Here is a 25,507-nt window from a genome sequence, read left to right on the forward strand (position 1 = left end):
CTTTCAAATATTAGGTAGTTTCTTAGTGAAGCCATCATCCCTGGGCTTTTTTTTTAAATTACAAATCCAATTATTTAATTGTTCTATGTTTATTCAGATTTTCTATTTCTTCTTGAGTCAGTTTTGGTCACCTGTGTCTTTCTAGGAATTTCCCCATTACATTTAGATCATTTATAACTTTTCTTATGTTTACCTACTTTGTAGAGTACGTTTAAAGTCTTTGTCTAGTAAGTGCAACCTCTTGGCTTTCCAAGGGGCAAGTTCCTGTGTATGGTGCCGCAGTGTGGCTGGGCACAAAATAACCGAGCCACCATACAGCCTTGTAGGTTCAAAACAGGAACTCCTTTATTCTCTGCACTCCCGCGAATGCCTTGCACACGGCCTTCTCCCTGGACACACCACACACCAACCGGAAATCCCTCTCAACCACTCCATGTGTCATCCCAACTCGGCTGTGGCCCTCAATAGTATGGATTATATATTCATGTTTCTTTGCATGTGCCATATTTCTGTTGAGTACTGGAGTTTTGTTTTATTTTATTATTATTATTAATTTTTTTGTGTGTGCTGAGAATTGAACCCAGGGGCACTTAACCACTGAGTCACATCATCAGCCTTTTTAAAAAATTTTTATTTTTTAAATTTTGAGATGAGATCTTGTTAAGTAGCTGAGGCTGGCTTTGAACTTGCAATCCTCCTGCCTCAGCCTCCTGAGCTGCTGGGATTACAGGTGGGCACCACCACACCTGGCAAAACTGGACATTTTAAATAATACAACGTGGCAACTCTGGAGCTCAAATTTTCCTTCGTCAGAGCACTTGTTTGTTTGTTTGTTGTTGCTATTTGTTTGCTTGGTGATTTCCTGGCCTCATTTTGTAAAATTTATATTCTTTGCTGTGTTTGCCACTCAAGCCCTTGATTGATTAGCTTAGCAGTAAGCTATTTATTGGACAAAGACTTAAATGCCTCAAATCCATTAGTCTTCCAGCCTTTCCTGAAGGGCTCTGGTGTGCATTGGGATGTCCCTTCCCTGCCCTGAGAAGCTGTGAACAGATGCCTCAGCCTCTGCTTCTCCTGTGCAGATCCTCAAGGTCACCCAGAGCTGAGAGATTTAGGGCCTTTGCATGTATTTCTCGGCCCCACATGTAGCCCTGCTTGACTTCCTGGCCTTCTAGATGTCTAGGTATATATAAGAGCTTTCCAAAGTCCCCTCTTCCCTCTGTGGACAGTGGGTAGACCAGTTTTTCCTTTTTAGCTTTTTGGCCAGTTTCCTTTAGCCCCAACTGGTAAAAGTGTCTTAGGCAGCTGCGATGTTAAAGAGTTGCTGATGATTGTTCTTGACAAACGCCCTGGGGCTAGATCTGGGTGAGCTCTGAGTCAGGTCAGATAATAACAAGCTCACAGAATGGGACTTGCCAGCAGCTGCCAGCCAGGTCAAGAGGGACAATTATCTGCAAGTGGAACTCTACTTCCATCTGGTCCCTAGTGGCCTACAGCCGTGGTTGCAAGGTGCTGGGTTTCCAGACCTTTGCAAAACCAGGGGAGGAGGACGAGATCAGAGCATGTGAAAACACCCAAATCTTCGCTTCTCAGATCAGCCACTTAAAAAAAAATTACCCTTGGGTTGTTGCAAACCTTTAGTTAATTTCCAGAGTTTCCAAAGAGTTTATTTGGGCCATTTTTGATACTATTCTTGCTGCTTGGAGGAGCAAAATTTCAGAGGTCCTTTCTCCCATTCTGAAAGTGCTTCTATATAGAAAGATACTATTTTGGAACTTAATGATCATTCTGCAACTTGCTTTGTTCTCTCAGAATTGCCTATTTATCTCCATATTGATATCTGGAGACCTAGTTTATTCCTATTAACAGTTGAATAGTATTCTAAGATTTTTTTTTTGTGTGTGTGTGTGTGCGTGTGTGTGGTGCTGGGGATAAACCAGGGCCTTGGGCATGCCGGGCAAGCCTCCGCCACTGAGCAACACCCCCAGCCCTGATATTATAATTTGTAAGTAAACCATCGTTTATTAGCCTGTCTTTGTACAAACCCATTGTTTTTTCCTAATTTTTTTGGTTCTTGTCCCTAATGCTATGGTGAACTCCTGTGTGCCAGTCTCTGTGTCCATGCATGAGAGTTTCACCCAGGCATGCATCTAGGAATGCATTCAGTGAGACATCAGACACGATGTGGACCTTTAGTTTTATTGGTGTTTTCCAATTTCTAGAGTGGCTGGGTTGGTCTCCACCAGTGATTACGATTCCTAATGTCTTTGAATTCCTGTGAACATTTGTTACTATCAGATTGTATTTTACTATTTTTGTGTGTGGTGCTAGAGATTGAACCCAGGGCCTCACACAGGCTAAGGACATGCTCTACTCTCTACAACTGAGCTACAACCCCGGCCTCAGACCTTGTTCATTTTGGATAATCTAATGGGTAGGAAATGGTTTTTCCTTTTTTTTCTGAATTTGCATTTGAATGACAAATATTTTGTAATCAAGGCTAGCAGAGACATGGATACTGTTTTTGCCGGGAAGGTGCCGAAAGCCAGCAGGAGTTAATATTCTCAATGGGAAAGGTACACTTTGGCTCTTCCTTCTGAGGCCAGACCTGCTGGGTGCCTCTGGCCCGTTCCTTCTGCAACCCCAGCTGACCCGCTGTTGGGAGCCTTCCGAGAAACCCGAGTAGGGGACAGGAGGAACTGTTCCTGGCTCCTGGTCCCCAGAAGCTGTAAAGGAACCCAGAGTGTGATAAATACATATAAATGTGTCAGGTTAAGTGTGTGTTTGGGGTCTTGAAGCAGGTGGGAATACTCTGGGCCCTGCATGGTGTGTGACGCAGCCTGGGTGAGCCATCCCTGAATGCTAAGTGGATGAGTGGGGCCAGGGTGCCTCAGAGGGCAGAGGAAACCCAGCTGGGCTACAGGAGCCAGGCCTTCCGCTCCTGGGGAGCCAGATCAGAGGCTGGGGCAGGAGTAGCCCATTTTGTCTCTTCTTAGGAAGGCCACCAGGAGAGCCTGAGGGCATTGCCACACCATGGCACCAGGACCCAGGTGTGTGCTGGGTCCCCAGGGAGGCTTAGGTGCTAGAGGCAGTGTGGAGCGGTGGTTAGAGCAAGGGTGCCAAAGCTCCTCAGGGCTGGTCTAAGAGCCTGACTTGACGCCCCCCACACTCCCTTTTGTCGCTCAACCTGGGTTTCTCTTCTTTGCCATGGAGTCCATAATGGCTTTTATCTTGCCGGACTGCAAACCCCTCTGTTCTGCTTCCTGCTAAACCACATTTGGGAAGATCCGCCCCGCGTAGGTTCAGGAGGCTTCAGCAGCTCTGCTCGGGGGCTGTGGTCTGATTTTCCCTTCCTGGGACCACAGGAATCTGGTTCTACCCAACACCAGCCAGAGGGAGGCCCAGACTGGGGTGGGGGCTGGGCAGAAGGAGGCAGCGCTAAGCCTCTTTTTTTTTTTTAAATTTAATGTTTTAATTCTAATTTGTTACATATGACAGCAGAATGCATGACAATTCATATTACACATATAGAGTGCATTCTTTCATATCTGTGGTTGTACACAAAGTAGAGACACACCATTGGTGACTTCCTACGTGTACTCAGGGTAATGATGTCTATCACATTCCACCATCTTTCCTACCCCCATGCCCCCTCCCTTCCCCTCTGCCTTATCTAGAGTTCGTCTGTTCCTCCCATGTTCTGCCTCCCAACCCCACTATGAATCAGCCTCCTTACATCAGAGAAAACATTCGGCCTTTGTTTTTTTGGGATCAGCTAACTTCACTTAGCATTATCTCCTCCAACTCCATCCATTTACCTGCAAATGCCATGATTTTATTTTCTTTTATTGCTGAGTAATATTCCATTGTGTATATATGCCACATTTTCTTTATCCATTCATCCACTGAAGGGATCTAGGTTGGGTCCACAGTTTAGCTATTGTGAACTGTGCTGCAATAAACATTGATGTGGCTGTGTCCCTGTAGTATGATGTTTTTAAGTCCTTTGGGTATAATCCGAGGAGAGGGATAGCTGGATCAAATGGTGGTTCCATTCCCAGATTTCCAAGGAATCTCCATACTGCTTTCCAAATTGGCTGCACCACTTTGCAGTTCCACCAGTAGTGTATGAGTGTGCCTTTTCCCCCACATCCTGGCCAACACTTATTATTGTTTGTATTATTAATAGCAGCCATTCTGACTGAAGTGAGATGAAATCTCAGAGTGGTTTTGATGTTCATTTCTCTAATAGCTAGAGATGATGAACATCTTTTCATATATTTGTTGATTGATTGTATATCACCTTCTGAGACGTGTCTGTTCAGTTCCTTGGTCCATTTGTTGATTGGGTTAACTCTTTTTCTTGGCAAGAATGGTGGCCCATGTCACAGGGACTATTATGACATGCAAACAGAGAACAGCTGCCCTCAGTATCCACGGAGATGGGTTCCAGGGCACAACCCCCACCGTAGACACCCCAACCAAAGCTGCTCAAGTCCCTTGTATCCAGATGCTTCTGAACATTTCCATACAACCTGGGCACATCTTCCCTAGGAATTTCAATCTGTGACTGGTTGAATCTGTGGATACGGAATCCGTGGACATGGTGGGCCCTCCGAAGTCGCTCAGTCTTTGAGATAGCTGGAGGGGCACACAGGAGGACCCCTGACCCCACTCACCCAAGGCCCATCAGAGTGCCTGGTATTCCTACCATTCAGGCAGCTTCTGAAGGTCCTTCCAGAACAGTGATGTCAATTTGCTAAAACTCCACTCAGTCTAACTGGGAGCCCGTGTTCCGTACTCCATGGTAGGGGGGGACAGCCACACAATGAATATCATACTTTTCAGGTGCCTTAACATAGCTGATTGGATCATCCCACAATACTATGAGGTAGGCATTATGGTTACTCCCATTTTTCAGAGGAAGAAACTGAGGCTCAGAGAGGTTAAGGAGTGTCCTGAGGGTCAAGCAGGTAGTGAACGGCAGAGCTGGAAAGCAAATCAGTCTGGTTCCAAGTGCTTGGCGTTTTCTGGATCACCCCAGTCTCTCTCTAGAAGTTTACAGCCAGCAGGAAAGTTGGCTAAGAAAGTGGCCAAGGGCTTTTCGAACTTAGTTCTCTGTTGCTCCAGGGTCCTGTGGGCGCTGGGATTTGAGAGTGGGTGGCCCTGGACGTGGGGCTCCTCCCATGTCTTGGCCGGCTCTCCTCTTCTGTCTTTAGAGGTACGAAGTATTCGATGTGCCAGGGGAGATAACAGCGCAGTAAAAACCAACAGGAATTTGATGAGTGCCTCTCACGCACCCAGCCTGGAGCCGGGGATGGGAGGGCTGCTCCCAGCAGCAAAAGACGAGCTTGCAGAACAACCCACGTGTGAAAACTTGAATGATCAAAAATTAAATCCCAGCTCCATATGGCAACAGAAGAGCTGTCCCCTGGCCATATCTGGTTCCCTAATTAATTGCTTCAGCAGTGACTTGGGTGGTCAAGGCAGAACCCAGACCTGCTAAGCGGGGTAGCCAGAAACACCCTTGGAGGAGCAGCAGGGAACACAAGCCCGGAGCGATGAAACCTGGGCCAGGCAAGTTTTGACAGAGAGAAGACACTCAGGAAGGGACTTGGTGGGAGGTGGTGAGGCCGGGTTAGGTGCAGTACTACACAGCAACAAGCCCAAGACAGGGCAGCACCAAAGCCAGGTGTGGCTCCAAGGTGGCCGTGAGTCTGCACCTGGGGGATGAGAATCACCCTCTGTTAGGACCCCCCATTTCTGCCTTCCTCACCCCCTTCAATCTCCATTCCACTTGCTGGCCTTGGCATCTACTGGCAGAGGCTATATGATAGGATGCACATTGCAACCTTTCCTCTCTGCAGCTTAAATAAAGTGGATAGTAACACCTCCTCCCTCCCCCGCCACCCTACAGGGGGTTGCTTGGATCCTGAGCTGAATAAAGCACACCAAGGGCCCGGTGCCATTCGATCCTGGCACATGTACATTCTCAGCAAATGTTATTGGCTATTATCTACAGCTGCATTCAACATGGGCAAACTGGGAGTAAAACCCTTCTTGGCTTTTATTCACTCATTGAGCAAGTGTTTAATGAGCATCTACTCGGTGCCAGGCACTGCACTTGGGAACTGAGGCCAGAGATTTAAGAGTTCATTTTCCTTAAATAGTTCCTGATCTAGAGGAGAGGCAGAAATGCCAACAATTCCAATTCTACATAAGCCGTGGTAATGCCCGCTTGGTAACAATGATAATTGTGAACATTTTTTAAGTACTTGCTATGTGCCAGTTATAAAGGGCTTTGTAGATATCAGTATCTCATTTGATCCTCGCAAGTTGGGATGGGGTTTCCGTTTTAAAGACAGGGAAACCAAAGGTCTGAAGACTCAGAAAGCTCATGTCTCAGCCCGACGGGTGCCAATCTGGGTTTTCATTTTGGGGTAGAGAAGAGTGCTTGGAGGTGTCAGAGATCACAAGAAGCTGGAATGGATGATTCACAGGGTACCATCAGCCACGGGCCCCTGGCAGGGCGCTTGTGCCTCTGAGCAGAGCTACCAAGAGCCTGCAAAGAGCTGACTCACAAGTTCTAGCCTCATATCTAGTTGGTTTAATCACTTGACACTTATCAGATGGGCTTACATATGTGAAGCACTGGGTTGAGGTTTGGGGTTCAGTTTGGGTTTGGGTTTAAGTGTGTCACAGATCCAGCTGTTATTTGCTATTAAATCAGTCCTCACTTTTGCTTGGTTTGGATATGCATGAATTTCAGGTACCTTGTTTAAAAAATAACACAAGCCCCGCAGAGCAAGGTTCAAATTTCATCTCCACCTAGTGTCCAGGGCAGAGTTTGCTGGCACTCGCCAGCCCACCAATTACTATGCAAATTCAAGAGTTACGTCATGCCATCAGGGACCAATCACATCGCTTCTTCCAGAGGCAGTTGCTGATTGGTCACTGCGCATCTGTTCTTGAGTTTGCACAGCCAAGAGTGTCGCTGTGATGCCCATGTCCTCCTTAGGGGATAAGCCACGTGGTGCTTTCCTCGCGTGGAGAGTGAAAGGAAGAAACTGGTCAGCAAAGATGGAAGTGGAGTGTGGGGAAGAAATGCAAAGGGCTACTGCTGGAATTGAGTGGTCAGTGGGGTTTGTGTTCGAATTCTCCAGAGAAACAGAACCAGTAGGAGATGGCAGATGATGGATGGATGGTTAGCTAGATAGACAGATGATGGGTAGATTTATTAAAAATGGCCCATAGCATTATGGAGGCTGGCCAATCCAAAATCTACAGGATAGGCGGGCAGGCTGGAGACTCAGGGTGGAATTTCCATTGCAGTTGAAGTCCAAAGGCATGGAGTCAAAATTCATTCTTCAGGAGAGGCTTTACTTTTTGTTTCTTTCTTTGTTTTATTTTTCTTTCCCCTCTTCCTCCTTGTCTTCTTCTTCATTGAAAACCTTGTTAAAACTTTAAATTAATTCTTTCTGTTTCTTAGAGGGGCCAGTTGTTTTTGTTTGGCATTAAAACCTTCAGCCGATTAGATGAGGCCCACCACATCCTGGAGCGCCTCTGGCTTTACTCACAGTCTACTTATTTGTTACTCTTATCCCTGCATAGAAGGTATCCAGAATAATGTTTGACCAAATATCTGGGTACCATGGCCCAGCCAAGTTGACCCATAAAGTTAACCATCACAGAGATGTAGAAGCAAGAGATGAGGGCCATCGTGGCGGAAAGGATGACATCCCAGATGAAGCAACGGGAAGGAACTCTCGAGACATTTCACAGCATCGAAAGTGCAAGAAACTGATCCAGTCTTAGAAAAGAATATGACGGTTTGCCAGGGCATAGGAAACCCGGTCCTCTCTGTGTCGTGAATGAGACAGAGCTGATTAGCAATATCGGAGCTATTCTTGATAGTTGTTCTACACAGAAATACAACAATTCTCAATGTTTCTAAAGTTCCAAATTAATTTTTTTAAAAATGTCACCATTACTATTTTTTCATTTCTTAAGAATTTTTAATAGGGCTTTCAATGTGTTGGCAAACTTTTAAAGGTCACAGCATAATCTCATTGTATCTCATTCATAGTCAGGTTTGTTTTGCACAATTTCTGCTTGTGTGGATAGTCTCACAGTCTGCAGCCGGGGGCGGAGGTGTTATTGGTATCATCCACACACCCTCACCAGGCAGGTCCGGCTAACTCTCCTTAGGATGTTCAAGCTCCTCTTGACAACTTTTCTTTCTTTCTTTTTTTTTTTTTTTTTTTTTTTTTGGTAGAAATCATTTTATTTTTATTTTTATTTTTTTTTAATTTTTATTGTTGGTTGTTCAAAACATTACATAGTTCTTGACATATCATATTTCACACTTTGATTCAAGTGGGTTATGAACTCCCATTTTGACCCCGTATACAGATTGCAGAATCACATTGGTTACACATCCACTGATTTACATATTGCCATACTAGTGTCTGTTGTATTCTGCTGCCTTTCCTATCCTCTACTATCCTCCCTTCCCTCCCCTCCTCTCCCCTCTTCTCTCTTTACCCCATCTACTGTAATTCATTTCTCCCCCTTTTTTTCCCTTTCCCCTCACTTCCTCTTGTATGTAATTTTGTATAACCCTGAGGGTCTCCTTCCATTTAATATAAGGGAGAGACAACTTTTCTGACTCTGGGCAAAGGGGTCCCTGTCAAGTCCCAGGCTGAGGTCTCCCCACCCCCATGTTGGCCAACACCGTCTTCCCTCTGCAGAGGCCAGGATTCTCTACAGCCCTGGGGAAGTTCCCAAGGAGAGGAGCTCAGTTTACAAACCCATAAAAATAACTCAGGGGCGATAAAGAGCGCCATGTCCCCAGGGCAAGGCTGTTATGCAACCTGCCTCAATTTTGCAAGCCCCACCTGGCACCATAAGGAGACAGACTGAGATGCACACCCTGGCTGACCCCATGGGCCAGGGACCCCTCTGGCTGCAATGAGTGTACACAGTGCCTTTGGCTGTGACACAGCGCAGCTCATTCACCACAGAAGAGACACAGAGATGGTTCAGCTGATTGATTGATTGGTTGGTTGATCGACTGATTTAAATACATGATATTTCTTTTTCCGTTTCAGTTTTTGGCAAAGTATGTGAATCATAAATAATTGGCAAAAAAAACAAACAACAAAAACTTCAGAATATACTTAGGCCAAAAGTAAATAATTGGAACCACCCATAAGTCAACCACCCAAAGAGCACTGCTGTTAGCTTCAGAATTTTCTGGAAGCTACCTACCAAATGTGTGTGGTGCAGAGCTTCAGATCACAGACTTTAGAGCTACCCACTTGGATTCACCTCTTAGGTGGCTTAATGTCTCTTGCTTGGTTTTTCTTTCAGCAAAGTGAGTTAGCAATTGTAGCCCTTTATAAGGGTGCTGCAGGATGAGGGTTTTTCTGATCAAAAGGAAGAGTTTTGCACATCCGTTTTTGTGCACATTCTTTTTTTTAAAAAATACTTTTAGTCATAGATGGACACAATGCCTTTATTTAATTAATGTCTTTTTTTATATGGTGCTGAGAATCAAACCCAGTGCCTCACGTGTGCTAGGCAAGTGCTCTACCACTGAGCCACAACCCCAGCCCTGTGCACATTCTTAATTATTTCTTGAGCATGAGTTGCTGGGGGTGCTACCATAGTGTCATTAGAGGACACACATTTTGATGACTTTGTTCATTTTTTGTATTAGTGTATTTATTGTTGTTATAACAAAATGCCCAGGACTGGGTTCTTTATAAAGAAAAGAGGTTTATTTTGCTTACAGTTTTGGAGGATGAGAGTTCCAGATTGAGCAATCCCATCTTTTCAGCCTGATGAAGGCCTTGTGGCCCATGATGTCACAGTGATGGTAGTGCATGGAGCCGGAGGCCAGAAGGATTAGGGGGCCAGACTTGCTTTTTTTTTTTTTTTTTTTTTTAATAATAACAACTTGTTTTCATGGGAACAGACTGAGGATCTCAAGAGAACTACATCATTCCCTTCAGAGGGCGACGCCCCCAATGATCTAACCTTCCCTCATTAGGTCCCACCTCTTAAAGGTGCCGCGACTTCAACACCACCAAATGGACGACAAATTTCTAGCACATAAAACGGTGTGAGACATGCTCAACCATATCCGAACCACACTACTTGCCAGGTGAGAAAACTGATCAGAACAGGGCGGCTGGGCCTCTGTGGAAGAAGGAATTAGTCCCACAAGCAGCCTTCAGACAGGGGAGGCCCAGAGGGGAGGCCTCTTGCTGGAGCACATAACTGTCATGATGATGTCAGCTCCATGAGTTCAGAGACTGTGTCTCTCCTGTCCCCAGCTGTGTCCCCCCACCTCCCCGTGACTTGAATGAACTTAGCAAAGCCAGAATTTCCTGAGACACGAACAGCTCTGCCAACCACTGCAGCAGAGAGCCAACCTGGATTCTTCCACGGTGCAGGCTTTGTTAAAATCTACCATGAATAAAATATCAACCGGTGCGCTTCAAAGAGAAAAGGAGGGCGTGAGAACCCCCCAGAAGGAGAAAGCTGGAACAAAGCGAGCCGAGGAGGAGAGGCGAAAATAAATAAACGCGTCATTTGTATTGTCATTTGATTGACACTTCTTGAATCATTTATGGCGAGCTCCACCTCTTCCTAATAATATGGAAATCGGGGACATGTTGCTTTCAGTCCTGATTAGGAGCGCGTTTCAAAGACGGCTCTCAGGTGAGGGAGACAGATGTTGGCGGTGGTGCAGTCATTAAGGGGCGCCGTGATTTATGGGCTGCAGCGGGTGGCCACCGTGGGCTTCCTGCCGCGTGCTGGTCTCTGACACGTGGTCTGAGAGGGAGGCGCCGGGCGGCTTCTCAGGGCGATTGTCCTTGTAAGAATGATCAGGCATTCATCAAACTCACCCCAGCGCCCACCGTGGGTCGGCGCTGTGCCGGTGCCAGGGCCCACAGACTGATGGCCCACTTCCTTGACTGTGACACCTTGTGATCGCCCACTGTGCGCCAGGCCTGGCGCTGGAAGCCACTGGCAAGAGCAAACGTCAGAGTGTGGCCCGCAGAACACCAGAAAGGCCCTCCTCAGATTCCCACGGGAGCCCAGAGGCTGCAGGATGGAGAAAGTGACTTTGGATGTCACACCCACCCAGCTGGGGCTCCCCAATCTGCCAGGAGCAAATGGCTCCCCCTTTTGAGCCTCTTTTCCCTCATCTATAAAAGGGAGTGTTGCCAGATACCACAACCCAGGCGCCCAGTTATGCTTACATTTCAGAAAGCAGGAGAGTCATTAGTTAGTATAAGTATACCCCAATCGTTGCATGGGATATACTTATACTAAAAAAATATTTTCCCATTATTTTTCTGATATTCCAATTGAACGGAGGGGCCCGTTGCTTTTTCTTTTCCCTCCTTCTCTCCCTCCCTTGCTTCCTTCCTTCCTCTCTGTGTTTTCTTCTTGCTTTTTAGTATTGCTAAAGCTGTAACCCTGGAAGGGTCACTGTGATGGTTCTGAAGGACCCCTCTTCAAAGCATGGTGTCGAAGGGAAAAAGCAACAAGGTGGGGTTTCTTGCTCAATCAAGTTTATGTAGATTAAATTCACACCAACAGCACGCATTTGGAAGTTCACTTACTGTAGGTACATAAACACGTGGTGAGCGTCTCTGACATGGTCAGAAGGACAGGAAGGGCATGCGTGCTAAATAAATGGTGCAGGTCTCGGAGTGGCAGCTACAGAGGAGAGACGGAGGAATGAAGGGACAATAGCATCACGTGACGCAGGACAGAGTCTCACATGGAGAGATGATACGACGCCATGCATCAGGGATGGAGTCTCAGTCTATGGCCCTGCGGTGACAGAGCCACCCAGAGTCTCAGGGTCAGAGTGGCTTTGAATCCCCGCTTGGTGTCTCTCCAGCTGTGTGGCTTTGGGCAAACGACTTCCCATTGCTGGGCCTCCTGGGATAGTATTCTCAATCTCCACCCCAAGCTGGGACATCAGGCCGTCACTCAGGTCCAACCTGGTTGCAGGCGGGAAATGGAGTCTGCAGCTGAGAGTCACGGACAGCCTGTAAGGACCTCCTAACCCACCCTCCTGGTATTGCCTGGGAGGCCCAGAGAGCTTCAGTTGTGTGCTTAAGGTGGGTGTCAGTTCCTCAACAGCTAAGAAGAGAGACCAATGCTGGGGAAGACTGTAAGGAGGGGTGGGGACTGTGGCAGGCTGGAGAGGATGGTTCCATTGTTGAGGCTGCGGAAGGCTGTTTCCCTCAGTTGGTTCTTCCAAATTATCCAGGGAAGCTGGAAGTCTCTCTCCGTGTGCGTTCTGCATGGGAAATTTCAATGTTTGAAATGTTGGCAACTAATTGGAAATTCTTAAGAACCCTCTAGGAGCCAAGGAAAATATGTCAGGGGCCAGACTTGGCCCTTGGGTCACCCGTGTGCAGTCTCTGGCCTGGAGCTTCACAGCATGTGGGAAGCACTGACAGGGTCCGGTGGCCAAGGGGTCAGTGTCTCTTGCCAATAGGGGACAAGAGAAGAAACTCGACCCGGGAGGAGGGGAATGAAGGAGGCGCCAGAGGAGGGGGATGGGAATGTGGGACAAGGTCCAGAGTGTCCCCGGGGAGCCAGAGGGGGAAGCCCACGTTATGTTTCTTTGTTTATTTTCAAGTTAAGGTGATCCTGCATAGGGAACTTCCCCGTTTTCTGCTCCCAGGGCTTTTTTCTCACCCCTGAAGGAAACCCCGTGCACATTAGCGCTCACTGCCCTTTTGGCCTCCCCAGCTGCGGGAGCCTCGAATCCGCTTTCAGTCTCTGTGGATTCGCTCTTCTGGACACTTCCTATAAGTGGTATCAGACACTATGTGGCCATCGCGTGTGGCCCAAGATATCCAGGGTCCGTCCACATGGAAGAGAGCATTGGTGCTCATTCTTTTTAACACCTGGGTGAAGCTCCATAGGGGAGAGACCTCATTTTATTTACCCATCCGGGGATGGCTGTTCGGGTTGTTTCTACCTTTTGGTTTTGGGAGGGGAGGTAATCTGTCCTTCAAGGATGTCAAGCCCTACGGGTCTATTTAGAGACAGTAGGAGCCAGGTGCAGTGGTGCACGCCTGTCATCCCAACGGCTGGGGAGGCTGAGGCAGGAGGATCGTGAGTTCAAAGCCAGCCTCAGCAACTTAGCTAGAGACCCTGTCTCAAAAAATTTAAAAAGGGCTGGGGATGTGGCTTAGTGGCTAAGCACCCCTGGGTTCCATCTCTCCCCACCCTCCCCCACAAAAAGACACAGGAGGGACAGAGCCAAATGCCTATAAAATGTCTTCATTTCTTTTAAAATCAGAAGGAAAGGGGCCTGAGGGTGTAGCTCAGTGGTAAGGTGTATGCTTAGCATGTGTGAAGCCCTGGGTTCAATCCCTGGTACATAATAAAAAAAAAATCAGAAAAAAACTTCTAGAGTCCAAGGCAATGCTTTAATTTGGCCTGGATTATATTTATCTTTATACCAACACAACAATAAAAGGTGATTGCGGAGGAAGGTGTCTACAAAGGCGGGTTTCCGGGGACCACGAAAGTGGCCCTGCAGGGACCAAGACACTCAGGCCTTGTAAGTCTCAATTCCCGTCCTCGTCCTGAAGAGGCCTGCCCTGGTGCCTGCATGTAGCAGTTGCTCAATAAATATTGTTGAAGGAATTTATAAAGCTGAAAGGAGTCACGGAACTTCTCTGCTTTGGTTTCCTCATCTGAGATGTAGGAATAAAATGATCTGCATCTCCCAGGGTGGTTCCGAGGAGAAGAAAGCAACGTTCAGCACCAGGAGCAGAGGCGGCCTCTGCTCACGAATCTCCAGCAAACCCCAGGGGCACATGCGCAGTGTCCTGGGCTGGCCACACCAGGGCCGAGGACTGCGTGTCTGGAGCAGGCAGAGGCATAAAGGAGACAGCGATGGAAATGTGCATTGTGCACACACGTGAGGATTTTGTGTGTGTGTGCAGTGTGTTGTGCATGGCCGTGTGGGGTTGTGTGTGCACCTGCTTGTCTGCATGGGGGGCCGGCGGTGGAAGGGGACCAGGGGGAGGAGGAGGAGAGGAGATCCAAGGGGTCACAGAGGTGGGACCTCTGCTGGGACCAGGGGCTGCACATTCCTGGGGGCTGCTAGGGGCGGGGCAGCGCTGGGGGCTGAAAGGGGGCAGCCCATCTGGGTTTTGTCTTGGTGGGAAGGAATTCCTTGCCCAAGGCAACAGCTATCCCCTGGGGTGCACCCTCCACGGTGGGTGACCCAGAGCCCCAGAGAGCCCAGCCAGCCTCTCCAAACCCAATTTGCATTAGAAATCAATGTGAGTTTCTTTTTTGTTGTTGTTTTTCTCCTTGAAGCCTGAGATGCCAAGACCCTGGAGCCTTTCAGACCGGGACTCACACTGCTCTGCTGTGATTAGTCTTCTTTTAGAGGCGGGAGAACTGGGGTAACTTGAAGGAATTCTGCTGACAGGTCAAAGGGAGGCTGTGGCCTCCCTGCCAAGGTGACCCCAGGGGTCACAGGAAATCCTGGCCTCTCGCTGGGATGCACTTACCTGGGGGTCACGGCCTGAAAAGATCCTGCTGGTTTCTGAGCAGAAGTAAATTGAATCTCTTGTTGATGTCCCCAGGGCAAAACCTTTGTCTTCTGTGGGAGCAAAAAGCTGGCTAATGGTGGAATGTTCTAGAAGATGTTTCTCTGCTCAGCTCCAGATGCAGGTCGCCAGGAGGGTTGAATGCTGCGAGAGTGACCCCCACTTTGAGCCTTGGTCATCTGTGCACGTGGCCACAGTCATTGACTCCTTGGGTAGCACTGGACTGCAGGCACATAGTAGGATGTTCAATATGGTGGCTTTGTTGGTTTAACCCTCCCTCACGGGTAAACTGGTTTGAGACAATAGCAGTGATTTTCAAGAGTGGGGGAGGGGTTGTTCAGTTCACAAACATTTGTAACAAACCTACTGTGTGCCAGGTCCTGGGAGGCACATCTAGTGGGAAAAGAAGGACAGCAGTGAATTTGGAGATGTATCTGGAAAGCTAGGCGTCTCCTGAGAGACATTCCCTCTGGGGACAAGTAGAGGGTGACAGGCTCCTTTGTGGTGCTCCCCTGGCAGCCAGGCCTCGTGGGAGGATGAGTCTAACCACAGAGTCTGGCGGGGGCCTGCTGTGGCGGTCCCTGGAGACTCAGGATGACAGTGTGGGCTTTCTAATCCCAGACACAAAACAACAGGAAAAAAGAAACGTTGCTAAGTGTCCGTTGGACGGGTGTCCCCGAAATAGAGCCGTGCGGTAGAACAGGGAAGTGCCGCACAGGGGTCACCTGCCTCTCTGAAGTCAACTGACCATCTGGCACCCTGCCAGGTGGACCAGGTACCAGCCAGGAAGCCCGAGGGAGGGCCATGTACCCACAGGAAGGGGCCATTTCTTTTTTCCTGCTTTGGTCCTGCATCTGCAGGGTCAGTAGGGTTACTTGGGACAGGTTGCTGAGAAAAAAAGGGGACAGACGGGTCATTGTAGCCTTGTGTCTTGGGCCGAGTTGTGTCTTTGGTTTCTCTCTGGTCAGGGCAAGTTTACAGAGTGGTCCTGCAGCTTCCCGAGTAGTGGTGCTGGCAGAGAGGAGAGGAGGTGGGTGAAGTTACCACCGTGGGGGACAAGAGGTGGGTGAGCGGCCTCCTTGGCCTCCCCGGCCTCCCCGGCCTCCCCTACCTCCCCGGCCTCCCTGGCCCGAGATCCTGGCATGAGAATCCATCTCACCAAAGCATCTGTTAGTCTCCTAGAGTTTTCTCAAGGACCCCAAATGGGCGGCGGGGGGGACAAGAAGAAGCTGTCTCACAGTTGTGGAGCGGGGGAGTCTGAAGGCAGGGTCAGCCGGGCCACAGTCTCTAGGGAGGACCCTCAGAGTTTGCTGGCCATGCCCGAAGTTCCCTGGTCTGCAGGGCCGCCTTCCCAGGTGTGTCTGGTCTCTGTCCAAATCTCCCTCCTGTAAAGACACCAGATTGAGTCAGGGCCGACCTTCATCCAGTATGACCTCATCTTAACTAATCCCATCTGCGAAGACCCTCTTCCCAAACAAGTTCCCCGTCATGGGGTGGGAATGGAACTGAACGTGTTCGTTCAGCTCTGGGGAGTACCCAAAGCACAGAACCGCAGGTCCTGGGTTCCAATTCCAACGATGTCACTCACAAATGGTAGACGTGGGGTACACCTCTGAACTCCTCCAGGCCTCTGCTTCCTCACCAGAAAAAATGGGAATTATGGCCGTAAGGATTCGGACTCTGTGTGCAGAACGCACAGTAGGTCTTACAAAGTGGAAGAGTCGCTGCCTGTGTTATTTCAAGGACCTGCTTAGGATCTGTCCAGCCCTGGACTCCAGGATATGTCCATCCCAGACGTGTCCCAGAGACACCCACCCCCACACCTCTTGGGAAGGCAAGGAAATAAATCACATCCCTACAAAGAGGGAAGTGCACACATGCTCCGGAGAAGGGACAGGGACAGAGCAGTGTGGTGTCAGCAGAGTGACATTCATGGGGTTCCCTGTGGGGTTCTCAAGGCCCTTGATCCCGGGCTGTGTTTCCAGGCTGAAAGTCTCACTCCCCAGGACGAGGGAGAGGCCCAGCCAGAGCTGAGCTCCACAGCTGGGCTGCTGTCACGAATCTCCTGCCTCCACACGAGGCGCAGAGGCTGTCCTGCTGATGGCCGATCTGTCAGCCCACAGCAGGAGCCCCGGACTCGGAGGGCGTCAAGGTGAGACTGTCCTTTGCACCTGTGACCTCGTCCCTCTGATGTGGAGGTGAAAGCATGGCGGGGGGCGCTTTTAGCTCTAAAGCAGAGGAGGCTTCAGCATCTCAACTAAATGCCTCTGTTCTCAGGCTCTGACCTGCCAATTTTCTGCAGGAGACACTCTGAGCGGGACAGTGTCCCTTGGCACCTGCATGGTTTTTGTTCTTTTGTCTTTTGGGCACAGTGTGTCCCTGAATCTTTGCTTTCAAAAAGAGACAGAGAGAGAGAGAGAAAAAGAGTCATTCGCCTTATTTTTGATTGAGAGGCTGTGCCTGATTTATCACCTCCTGGATTTACAACTCCGAGCAATCGCTTCATCTCTTTTAGTTTCCTCATCTGTAGAAAGAGGAGTCTGAAGGCTTCCTTATCGAGGAAGAAGTGAGATCTCCGTCGCTATCCACCAGTTTTTAATTGTAAGCCACCTGTGGAGTGCTGCAGGATCGGCTCTTCAGACACAAACGGCCCTGATTTGCAGCAGATGCCAATTTTCTTGGTGAAAACACACCCATCACCTCCGATTGGAAGTAAAATGCGATGCTTCCGAGAGGAGGTGTTGGGAAGAGACACCGACCCAGGGCTCTTCCCTCCTGCGCTCCCTGAAGACAGCACATGCCCGTGGGGCTGGTCTCTCAAGGGAGCGGTGCCCAGAGGGTGGACAGCAGCTGGCCAAGTTTCCAGCCGGCCCATCGCACTAGGAGAAGGGCAGCCAGGAGCAACCCCCAAGTCACCCCCAAGGGAAGATGCCACTGCTGGTGCCTCTGGCACATGCTCCCTCGTCACCAAGGATTCTGGACACTGGTTGATGCCAGTAACGCTGCAGCCACTGACATCTGTGGACCTGTTGCCGCCATTCCACCCCCAGCATGGAGAAGAGCTGGGGCCACGTGGCTCCTGCTCCCACCCACCATTAGCTCTTTTTTTTGGCACTGGGGATTGAGTCCAAGGGCATTTAACCCCTGAGCCACATCCCCAGCCCTTTTTAATTTTTTTTTAACTTTATTTTGAGACATGGCCTCGATAAGTTGCTGAGGCTGGCCTCCAAATTGCATTTATCCTGCCTCAGCCGCTGGAGCTGCTGGGATTACTGGCTTCCACTTAACCCAGGAAGGGGCATCTGTTTGGTAGAGCTCTGTCGGTGACCTAGCTGCAAGGGAAGCTGGGAGTGTGTGTGTGTGTGTGTGTGTGTGTGTGTGTGTGTGTGTGTGTGCGCGTCCTGTAGCTGCTATAACAAACAACCCCCAGGCAGTGGTCTAAAGGTGGTTTCTTTGACTCTCACAGTCCTGGAAGCCAAAAGTGCAAAATCAAGGTGCAGCCGGGCTGCATTCCCAGAGTCTTTGGAGAAGGATTTTCCTTCCTCTTCCACCTTTTGGTGGATGCCCGTATCTGGAGCTGCAGCAAGCCAATCTCTGCTCTTATCTTCCTGTGGCCTTCCTCTCTTCCCTCTGGTCTGTCTTTTGTGTGTCTCTTCTAAGGACACTTGTCTTTAGGGTTAGAGTCCACTGGGAAGATCTGGGACAATTTCATCTTGAAATCCTAAACCTACTTACATCTGCGGATGCCCCCTATTTTCAAATAAGGTCCCATTCTCAGGTTCCCGGTGCTGGCAGGTGGCGGGTAGCCATCTTTTGGGCCAGAATTCAATAAACTGTGGTGAATATCTGCATGTCAGCTTCTAGAGTGGGCGGTGAGCCCTGCTTTATTAGACAGGAGATTCCTCAGTTAAAAGAAGGGGGCTCCCAGGCTGGGGTGGTTGGAAAGAATATCCAGTGTCTGTAGATTGGAGGTGGTGCATGTTTTTCTGTCAAGGGTCAGAGGGTCATGAAAGCAGCCATAGATGATGTGCCCCCTAATGGGCTGTATTCCAATAAAACTCTATTTACAAAAACAAATGGCTGTCCAGATTTGGCCCACGGGCTGTAGATTGCTGATCCCACTTCCAAACTATGAAGGAGCCCAGCTTGTCATAGTGCTAAAATGTGGTCTGAGTCTTCAATCTTTGGTGTCTTCAAAGTGTACTGGGCTTGAAGGACTGTCTTAGCTCCTTTTTCGTTACTGTAACAAAATGCCATAGATGGAGTAGTTTATAAAAGCAGAAAACTTATTTCTTACACTTTGGGAGTCCAACGTCAAAAGCCCTGCATCTGGCGAGGGACTTCTTGCTGCATCATTACATGGCGAAAGGCAGAAGGGCACGTGTTTAGGCACCCATGTGGGGGGAAACAGAAAAAGAGAGAAGGAAGGAGAGAGAGGGAGAGAACTCAAGCTCGGCCGCAAGCCTTTTTAAACCCTGCACTAACCCCTTCCTAATGGCAGAACCCTCACGACCATTGACACTTGTCACCTTAGAACACCATTGCCTTGGTGATTTGGGGGTCACAGTGAAATCATAACAAGGACCAAACTAGGGCAGAAATCAATCAAAAATGAAGACTCATCTCTAACGTGGTGTGGCCAATACTCTTTTACCCTTTATATTTTATGAGTACATATTAATTCATTAGTGCCTATTATACAGAATAAGGGGTTCCATGGTGGCCCATACTCTTGAATAAACTGTACAAGGGTGAAGAATTATGGGCTCTATCAGAAAAAAAAAAACTTACCTGTTTAGAGCCCAGGGCTAAAGTGGCCCAAATTTTGATCCTTGGTTTGTGATTAGTGCCAGCTCCCCTGACCCAGCCTGAGACCTGGGCACCCCTGGTTACCAGGAGGAACCAACACCTTGGAGAGACTGATGCACGTGAACCTCGTCAGAAGAGGGTCCGGTGGGGGTGGGGGTGGGGCTGACGCAGGCCATCCTGCTGGCCTCAGGAACAGCCACCATTACCCTGAAGGGGGAATCTCATGAGATCCAGATTCTCATCTTCCAGGATTGCAAAACAGGGCAAGAGATAGTGTCCCGAGGGCAAACCCAGGGTGTGCTTGGGTGAAAAACACATCAGCGCCCAAGGCTCCCAGACCTGAGTCCACATCTCAGCTCCCCAGAGGCTTGGCTCTCCCGCCTCAGTAGCCTTATCTGGGAGATGGGTACAGTTGGACCCATCCTGCCTGATGGTTAGCAGGGGTGCATTTCAGTGGTAGAGGCCCTGGTTTCACCCCCAGCACTCAGCACTCAGCACTCAGCACCCAGCACCCAGCTCAATGACAACTTAAAAACAATCATAGCAGCTCTCGAAAGCTCAGTTGATGTCAGTGCCTTCTAAGGGTGACCCTGGGATTGAGAGTAAAACCTACCATCCGGATATATATAGCCAAGTGACGGGGGTCCTTCCAGCAGCTCCCCAGGAGGCCAGGTCCTTGGCCAGCCCGGCTGTCATTGCAAAAGTGTGTTCTGGAGTCTGTGGGATCAGCCTTTGGTGGCCCTGCTTAACTCTTCCTCCGTGTGGCAGATCCTTTTTTTTTTTTTTTTTTTTTTTTGGAGAACAAAACTTTTTTATTTTTATTTTTATTTTTTTTGTCTCCAGAGCTTAACTACTGAGCCACAACCCCAGCCCTGGTCTTGAAGGGTTGGTCAGGACCTAAGTTGTTGAGGCTGGCCTTAACCTTTTGATCCTCTTGCCTCAGCCTCTTGAGCCACTAGGATTACAGGTGTGCACCACCGCACCTGGCTTGGAGAGCAAACTCGATTTTTGAACAGACTGGAAGGTGAAACAGACCTTGGTAAGGTGAATACAGTGAGAGAGGGAGGTGGCTCGAACACTTGAGGTGAGAAACTATCTGTGGTTAGGAAATAACTAGTAAGGGTCCTTGTGTGGGTTGGAACCTGGCTCCAAAGGAAATCCCCAGAGGGGAACTCCAGATGGGCTTTTGCCCTGGGGAGCTCTGCTGGAAGAGGGATGAAACCCCTGCAGAGCTGACTCCACTTGTGGGAAAGGGTGTTGCAGTTTCTGTACGTTCTGATCAGACTTAGTAGGATTCATTCCTTCATTTATCAGATATTTATTAATTTTTTTATTCATTTGTTTTCTGCAGCTGGGGATTGAACCCATGACCCCGTGCACACTGGGCCAGTGCAGTACTACGGAGCTACATCCCCAGCTCTCACCTATGTGAGGCACTGGATGTGGTGATGGTTAGGACCTGCTCCTCAGTTTGCAGCCATAAATTGGTATTAGCACAATTCTGATCAAGGAACAACTAGACAAGGTCAGTGTGGTCTATGAGAATGGTGCCCCTGGAGTTGTGCAGTACCCAACCTGTTCAAGGATTCATGGCAACCTCACTTTATGGGGGAAAACATTTAGGAAATAAGACTCTTAGGGTCAGGGAAACATCTGATCTAGATCATTATGGAAATGAAGGGAATTTTTGTTTTCAAGACAGAGGGAATACAGAGGGATTTCCAGTGAATACTAAAGTGCTGAGAAGGGTGAGCTAGGTAAATTCAGTGAAGGCTGAGAGCTGGTTTAACTACGGGGAGGAGGGAGACAGGCTGGGGGCCATGAGGCTGAGTCAAGATCCCTCAGGGGCTTCTGGTTTAGGGAGAGCTTGGAATGTCAGACATTCCTTTCCTCTGAACCTCTGCTGGAGGGAAAGATTCAGAGGAGAAGATTCCAGAAAGAACACTGGCTTTGGAGTGGCACAGACCAGGTCTGGATCCCAGCTCTGCATCCTGTGGTGGCTGTGTTCTCCTGCAACTCACTTAACCTCTCTGAGCTGGGGTTTCCTTATTTGCAAAATAGAGGTCACTGCCATGCCTTCTCCTGGGGCTTGGTGACATAATGGGTATTGTGAAAGTTATTTGCTTTCCTCTCTGAGCCTGGGTCTCTGTCGAGCTCTGTGCAGAGAAGAGCTCTGCAGACGTATCTATTTACTGAAGTAATAGGAGTCGAACCCAGAGGTGCTCTACCACTGAGCTACATCCTCAGTCCTTTTTATTTTTTATTTGGAGATAGGGTCATTGCAAAGTTACTGAAGCCAGCCTCGAACTTGATCCTCGTGCCTCAGCCTCCCCCAGCATCAGCGGAGAGTAAAAGCGAGGACTGCCTCACTTGGCTTTTATGCAGAAATCAATAACAAGGGGGGACAGTACTTAGCAGATGCCAAATATATATATATATATAATGGCAAAGTGTGACAGGCACCTAAGGATCGACTTTGAAAAGGAGCGAGGGGGGAAATCTATGGGGCCTGGTGGCTGATGTGCTCCTCTGGGAAGGGCACGGTAGCCAAAGCTGAGTGCCCAGTTGTTGGTTTGAGGCGCTCTGGCGCGTTCTCAGCGGGAGCAGAGAGCCCTGGGTGCTCCGTAGCCAACAGGGTAGCCTATTTCCAGAGGTGGGTTGTTTTCTAAGATCCCATCTCACATGCTCTTCTGCCAGGGACCTGGCCCCGCAGGTCAACCAGAGGAAGGCTCTTTGCACTCTGGGCGAATCTGGGCTGCCCTCTGCCTGGCTTTTAGCAACAGGATGCACAGAATTAGAGTCAGGAGACTTTGAGGCTTTCAGGAGGTCTTGTGGCTTCGATTTTCACCTTCTTGGAACCAGCCACCATGTCCAGAAGCCTAAGCCAACCTGGTGGAAAGGCCTCAGGGAGAGACCCAGACACCCCCCCCCCCCACCACCCAGTGATGGTCCACACCAGCTGGGTAAGTGAGGGCATCTTGGAGCTTCCACTGCGGCCCCAGCCCCAGGAGGAAACTTGGATGATTCTGTGTGAAGCAGAAGGGCTTCCAGCTGAGCCCTGCCTGAGCCTCAGACTCCCAGAACCATGAACCATAGAAAGCTGATATTGTGATTATGCCCTTGTGATATGGGGCTGTTTGTTATGCAGCAATAGATAACTGACAGAGATGATTGTTGACTAGCAATGGGGTTACAACCCAATAGGCTCATGGTAAGTCGACAAGGCCATAGGTAAAACTGTCAATCAGCATAGTTTAGCAGCACAGCGCACAATGGAGGGTTGGTGGGTTGCCCTGCATGATCACAGGGCTGACTGGGAGCCACAGCAGCTGCCTCTGCCCAGTATGGAGGGCAGACCATGCATTGCCTCATGCAGGCTAGGTGACCGCTTTACCACTGAGCCACAGCCCAGCCCTGCAACTTATTCTTAAATGTCTCTGAAGAATATGTGTCTTTGTCCTCTCTGTGTCTTTGGAGAGAGAAAAAGAAACAGAGAGTTGGGTGCAGTGGCTCAAGCCTCTAATCCCAGTGGTTCAGGAGTCTGAGGCAGGAGGATCACGAGTTCAAAGCCAGCCTCAGCAACAGCAAAGCCCTAAGCAACTCAGTGAGACCCTGTCTAAATAAAATACAAAATAGGGCTGGGGATGGGGCTCAGTGGTCGAGTGCCCCTGGGTTCAATCGCCAGTACCCCCCTCCCCCCAAATTAAGTAGTGATATGTGCGTGGTTGACTCCGAAGAAGAAAGCACAAACTGTGTGGGGCAGAGCTATTCAGAGTGTCCCTGAAATCCCTTTATCCTGTCCCCCTGTGGCATGCCTATGACAAGGAGCCACAAGCTGCCTGGGCTGCCCGCGAGGCCCGGAGGCCCAGGGCCCTCCACCCCAGCCTTCTCCGGGAGTCTCTTCGGGCTGTGGATGTTATGAAGGCTCTTCTTCAAGGGGACGGTGGGAAGAGCCCACGGGGTGCTCTCCGAAAGCACTCTGCCAAGGCCTCCGTGACACCGCAGCCTGGCACATCTGAAGTTTGGGGACTCCTGTCCCCAGGTCACCACGCACAGGGCAGCGGAGGTGGGGTTTGGTAGCCCTCCTGGTCAAGCAGCCTTGCTGAGCCCGGCTGGGCCGTGGAGCCCCTTTTCTGCCCAGGGCAGGGCCAGGGGAGAGAGGGAAGGGTGGTGTGCCCTGTGGGGACCCTGGAGTCCCTGCAGGCTGTGTGATGAAATCTCCACCTCCCCTCCTCGTTCTTCCTGTACTACCGCTGTGCAGGCCCAATCCTGGGACTCGGCCACCCAATGCCTCTGCTGCGTGTTTCCGGGCTGAGCTTCTGAGGTTTGTAATCCTCATAGGGAGCCCTATGGGCAGCCCCTTTCTGGCTGGGTGACAGGAGCCTGGAGACTTCTTCTGGGGCTGAGCTTAACCCATGGTGTCCCCTTGTCCGATGTAGAATTGGAAACTGAGGACTTCATGGGTTAAAATTACTGTCGACAACATGGAGACCCGACATGAGAGGCAGAGGAATGGATAGAAAGGCCCAGCACAAAGTAGCTTCACACAGAACCCCATTCTTCACTTCCACCCAGGTTTAGTGAGCACCTACCAGGAGCCGGTGCAGCCAGCCCCGCCCCCCCCCCCCCCCCAGTTGATGAGGAGGAAGGCGAGGCAAAGAGTCTGGGTGATTTTCCAAAGATCACAGAGATTCAGACTCAGAGTTGGAATCCCTGAGGCCCAGGAGTCTGGGTTCAGACTCTGTGTTCCTAAACCTGGAGCTTCTACAGCTAGGGGTATACAGATGTACTCAATTTGTGTTAGCCATTCCCAGTATTCCTATCCAGGCCTGCCTTTGTGGGCAGGAGCCCAGTGTAGTCACATTGGTCACTTCCCAGCAGTTGAGGCTGACACTATCCTCCATGGTCGCCATCTTGGATTCTTAATGATCTTTCAACAAGTGGCTACCCTTATTTTCATTTTGCCCTGGTCTGGCAAGTCATACAGCGGGTCCTGATGAGTATCTTACTGGGACAAGTGCCTGTTTCTCCTCTCTTCCCCCCTGGACTTTGAGCTCCCTGGGATCTAAGGTTCAGTCTCTACATCCACCTGGCTCACGACCGGCACATCGCAGGGGTTCGCCTGGATGGGACAGACAGAGGTAACCAGGGCTTCAGCCGTTGGCCCCCCCTTTCCCTCAACCCCTCAAATGATGGCTTCTAGCCTGGAGAGCCTCGGGAGCTGCCTGAGAAGGAAGCCTTTCTGAGTGTGCAGGGATTCTGGCTGGTGGCCACAGACTCAGGTCTTTTCAGAGTGGCAGGGAGAAGGATGGCATCACAGACCCCCGGAGCCCCTGCACATGGCAAATCCCAGCCAGGCCTGAAAGACCTAATACACAGTTCATCAAGATGCCAGCTCTGAGCTGGGTGGGGGGGGGGCGATGGCACACGCCTATAATCCCAGGAGCTCAGGAGGCTGAGGCAGGAGGATCATGAGTTCAAGGCCAGCCTCAGCAATTTAGGGAGGGCATGAGCAAATCAGCGAGACCCTGTCTCCAAAAAAAAAAAAAAAAAAAGGTGGGGTGGGGTGGGGATGTGGCTCAATAATTGACACCCTTGGGTTCAATCCCTAGTTCCAAAACCAAAAAAAGATGGCAGCTCTGTAACCAGCACCAGGGAGACCCAGCACCATGTGAGATCACACCCGTTGGTCCTGGGGCTGGGCAGCTTCTCCAGCTGCAGGTGCTGGAGGGGATGCCGATCCCAAGTGTAGTCTTGTGCTCCATGCAAGGTAAATAAGACCCAAGACCCTTCCTGGTGGCAGATGTGACTCAGTCCAAAGGCTCAAGTGCACACGGGTGAGAGAGTGCCCTTCTTTGCCGCAGTCTGGCTGGGCACAAATAACCGGGAGGTCACAAGCCACTTGTAGGTTCAAACAGGAACTACTTTATTGCCTGAACTTCACGGGAACTCAACCAGAACTCAACAGGAACTCCGTGAGAACTCAAAAGTAGCGGGCACCGGAGGTAGCAGGAGCCGCCTTATTGCTGGACAGCAGAGGTTTATATACACAACTGAATACACAGCTTGTTTCAATTTAGCATCATCCA

This window comes from Spermophilus citellus (genome assembly GCF_964194105.1).
Source record: "Spermophilus citellus genome assembly, chromosome: 3".
NCBI lineage: Eukaryota > Metazoa > Chordata > Mammalia > Rodentia > Sciuridae > Spermophilus > Spermophilus citellus.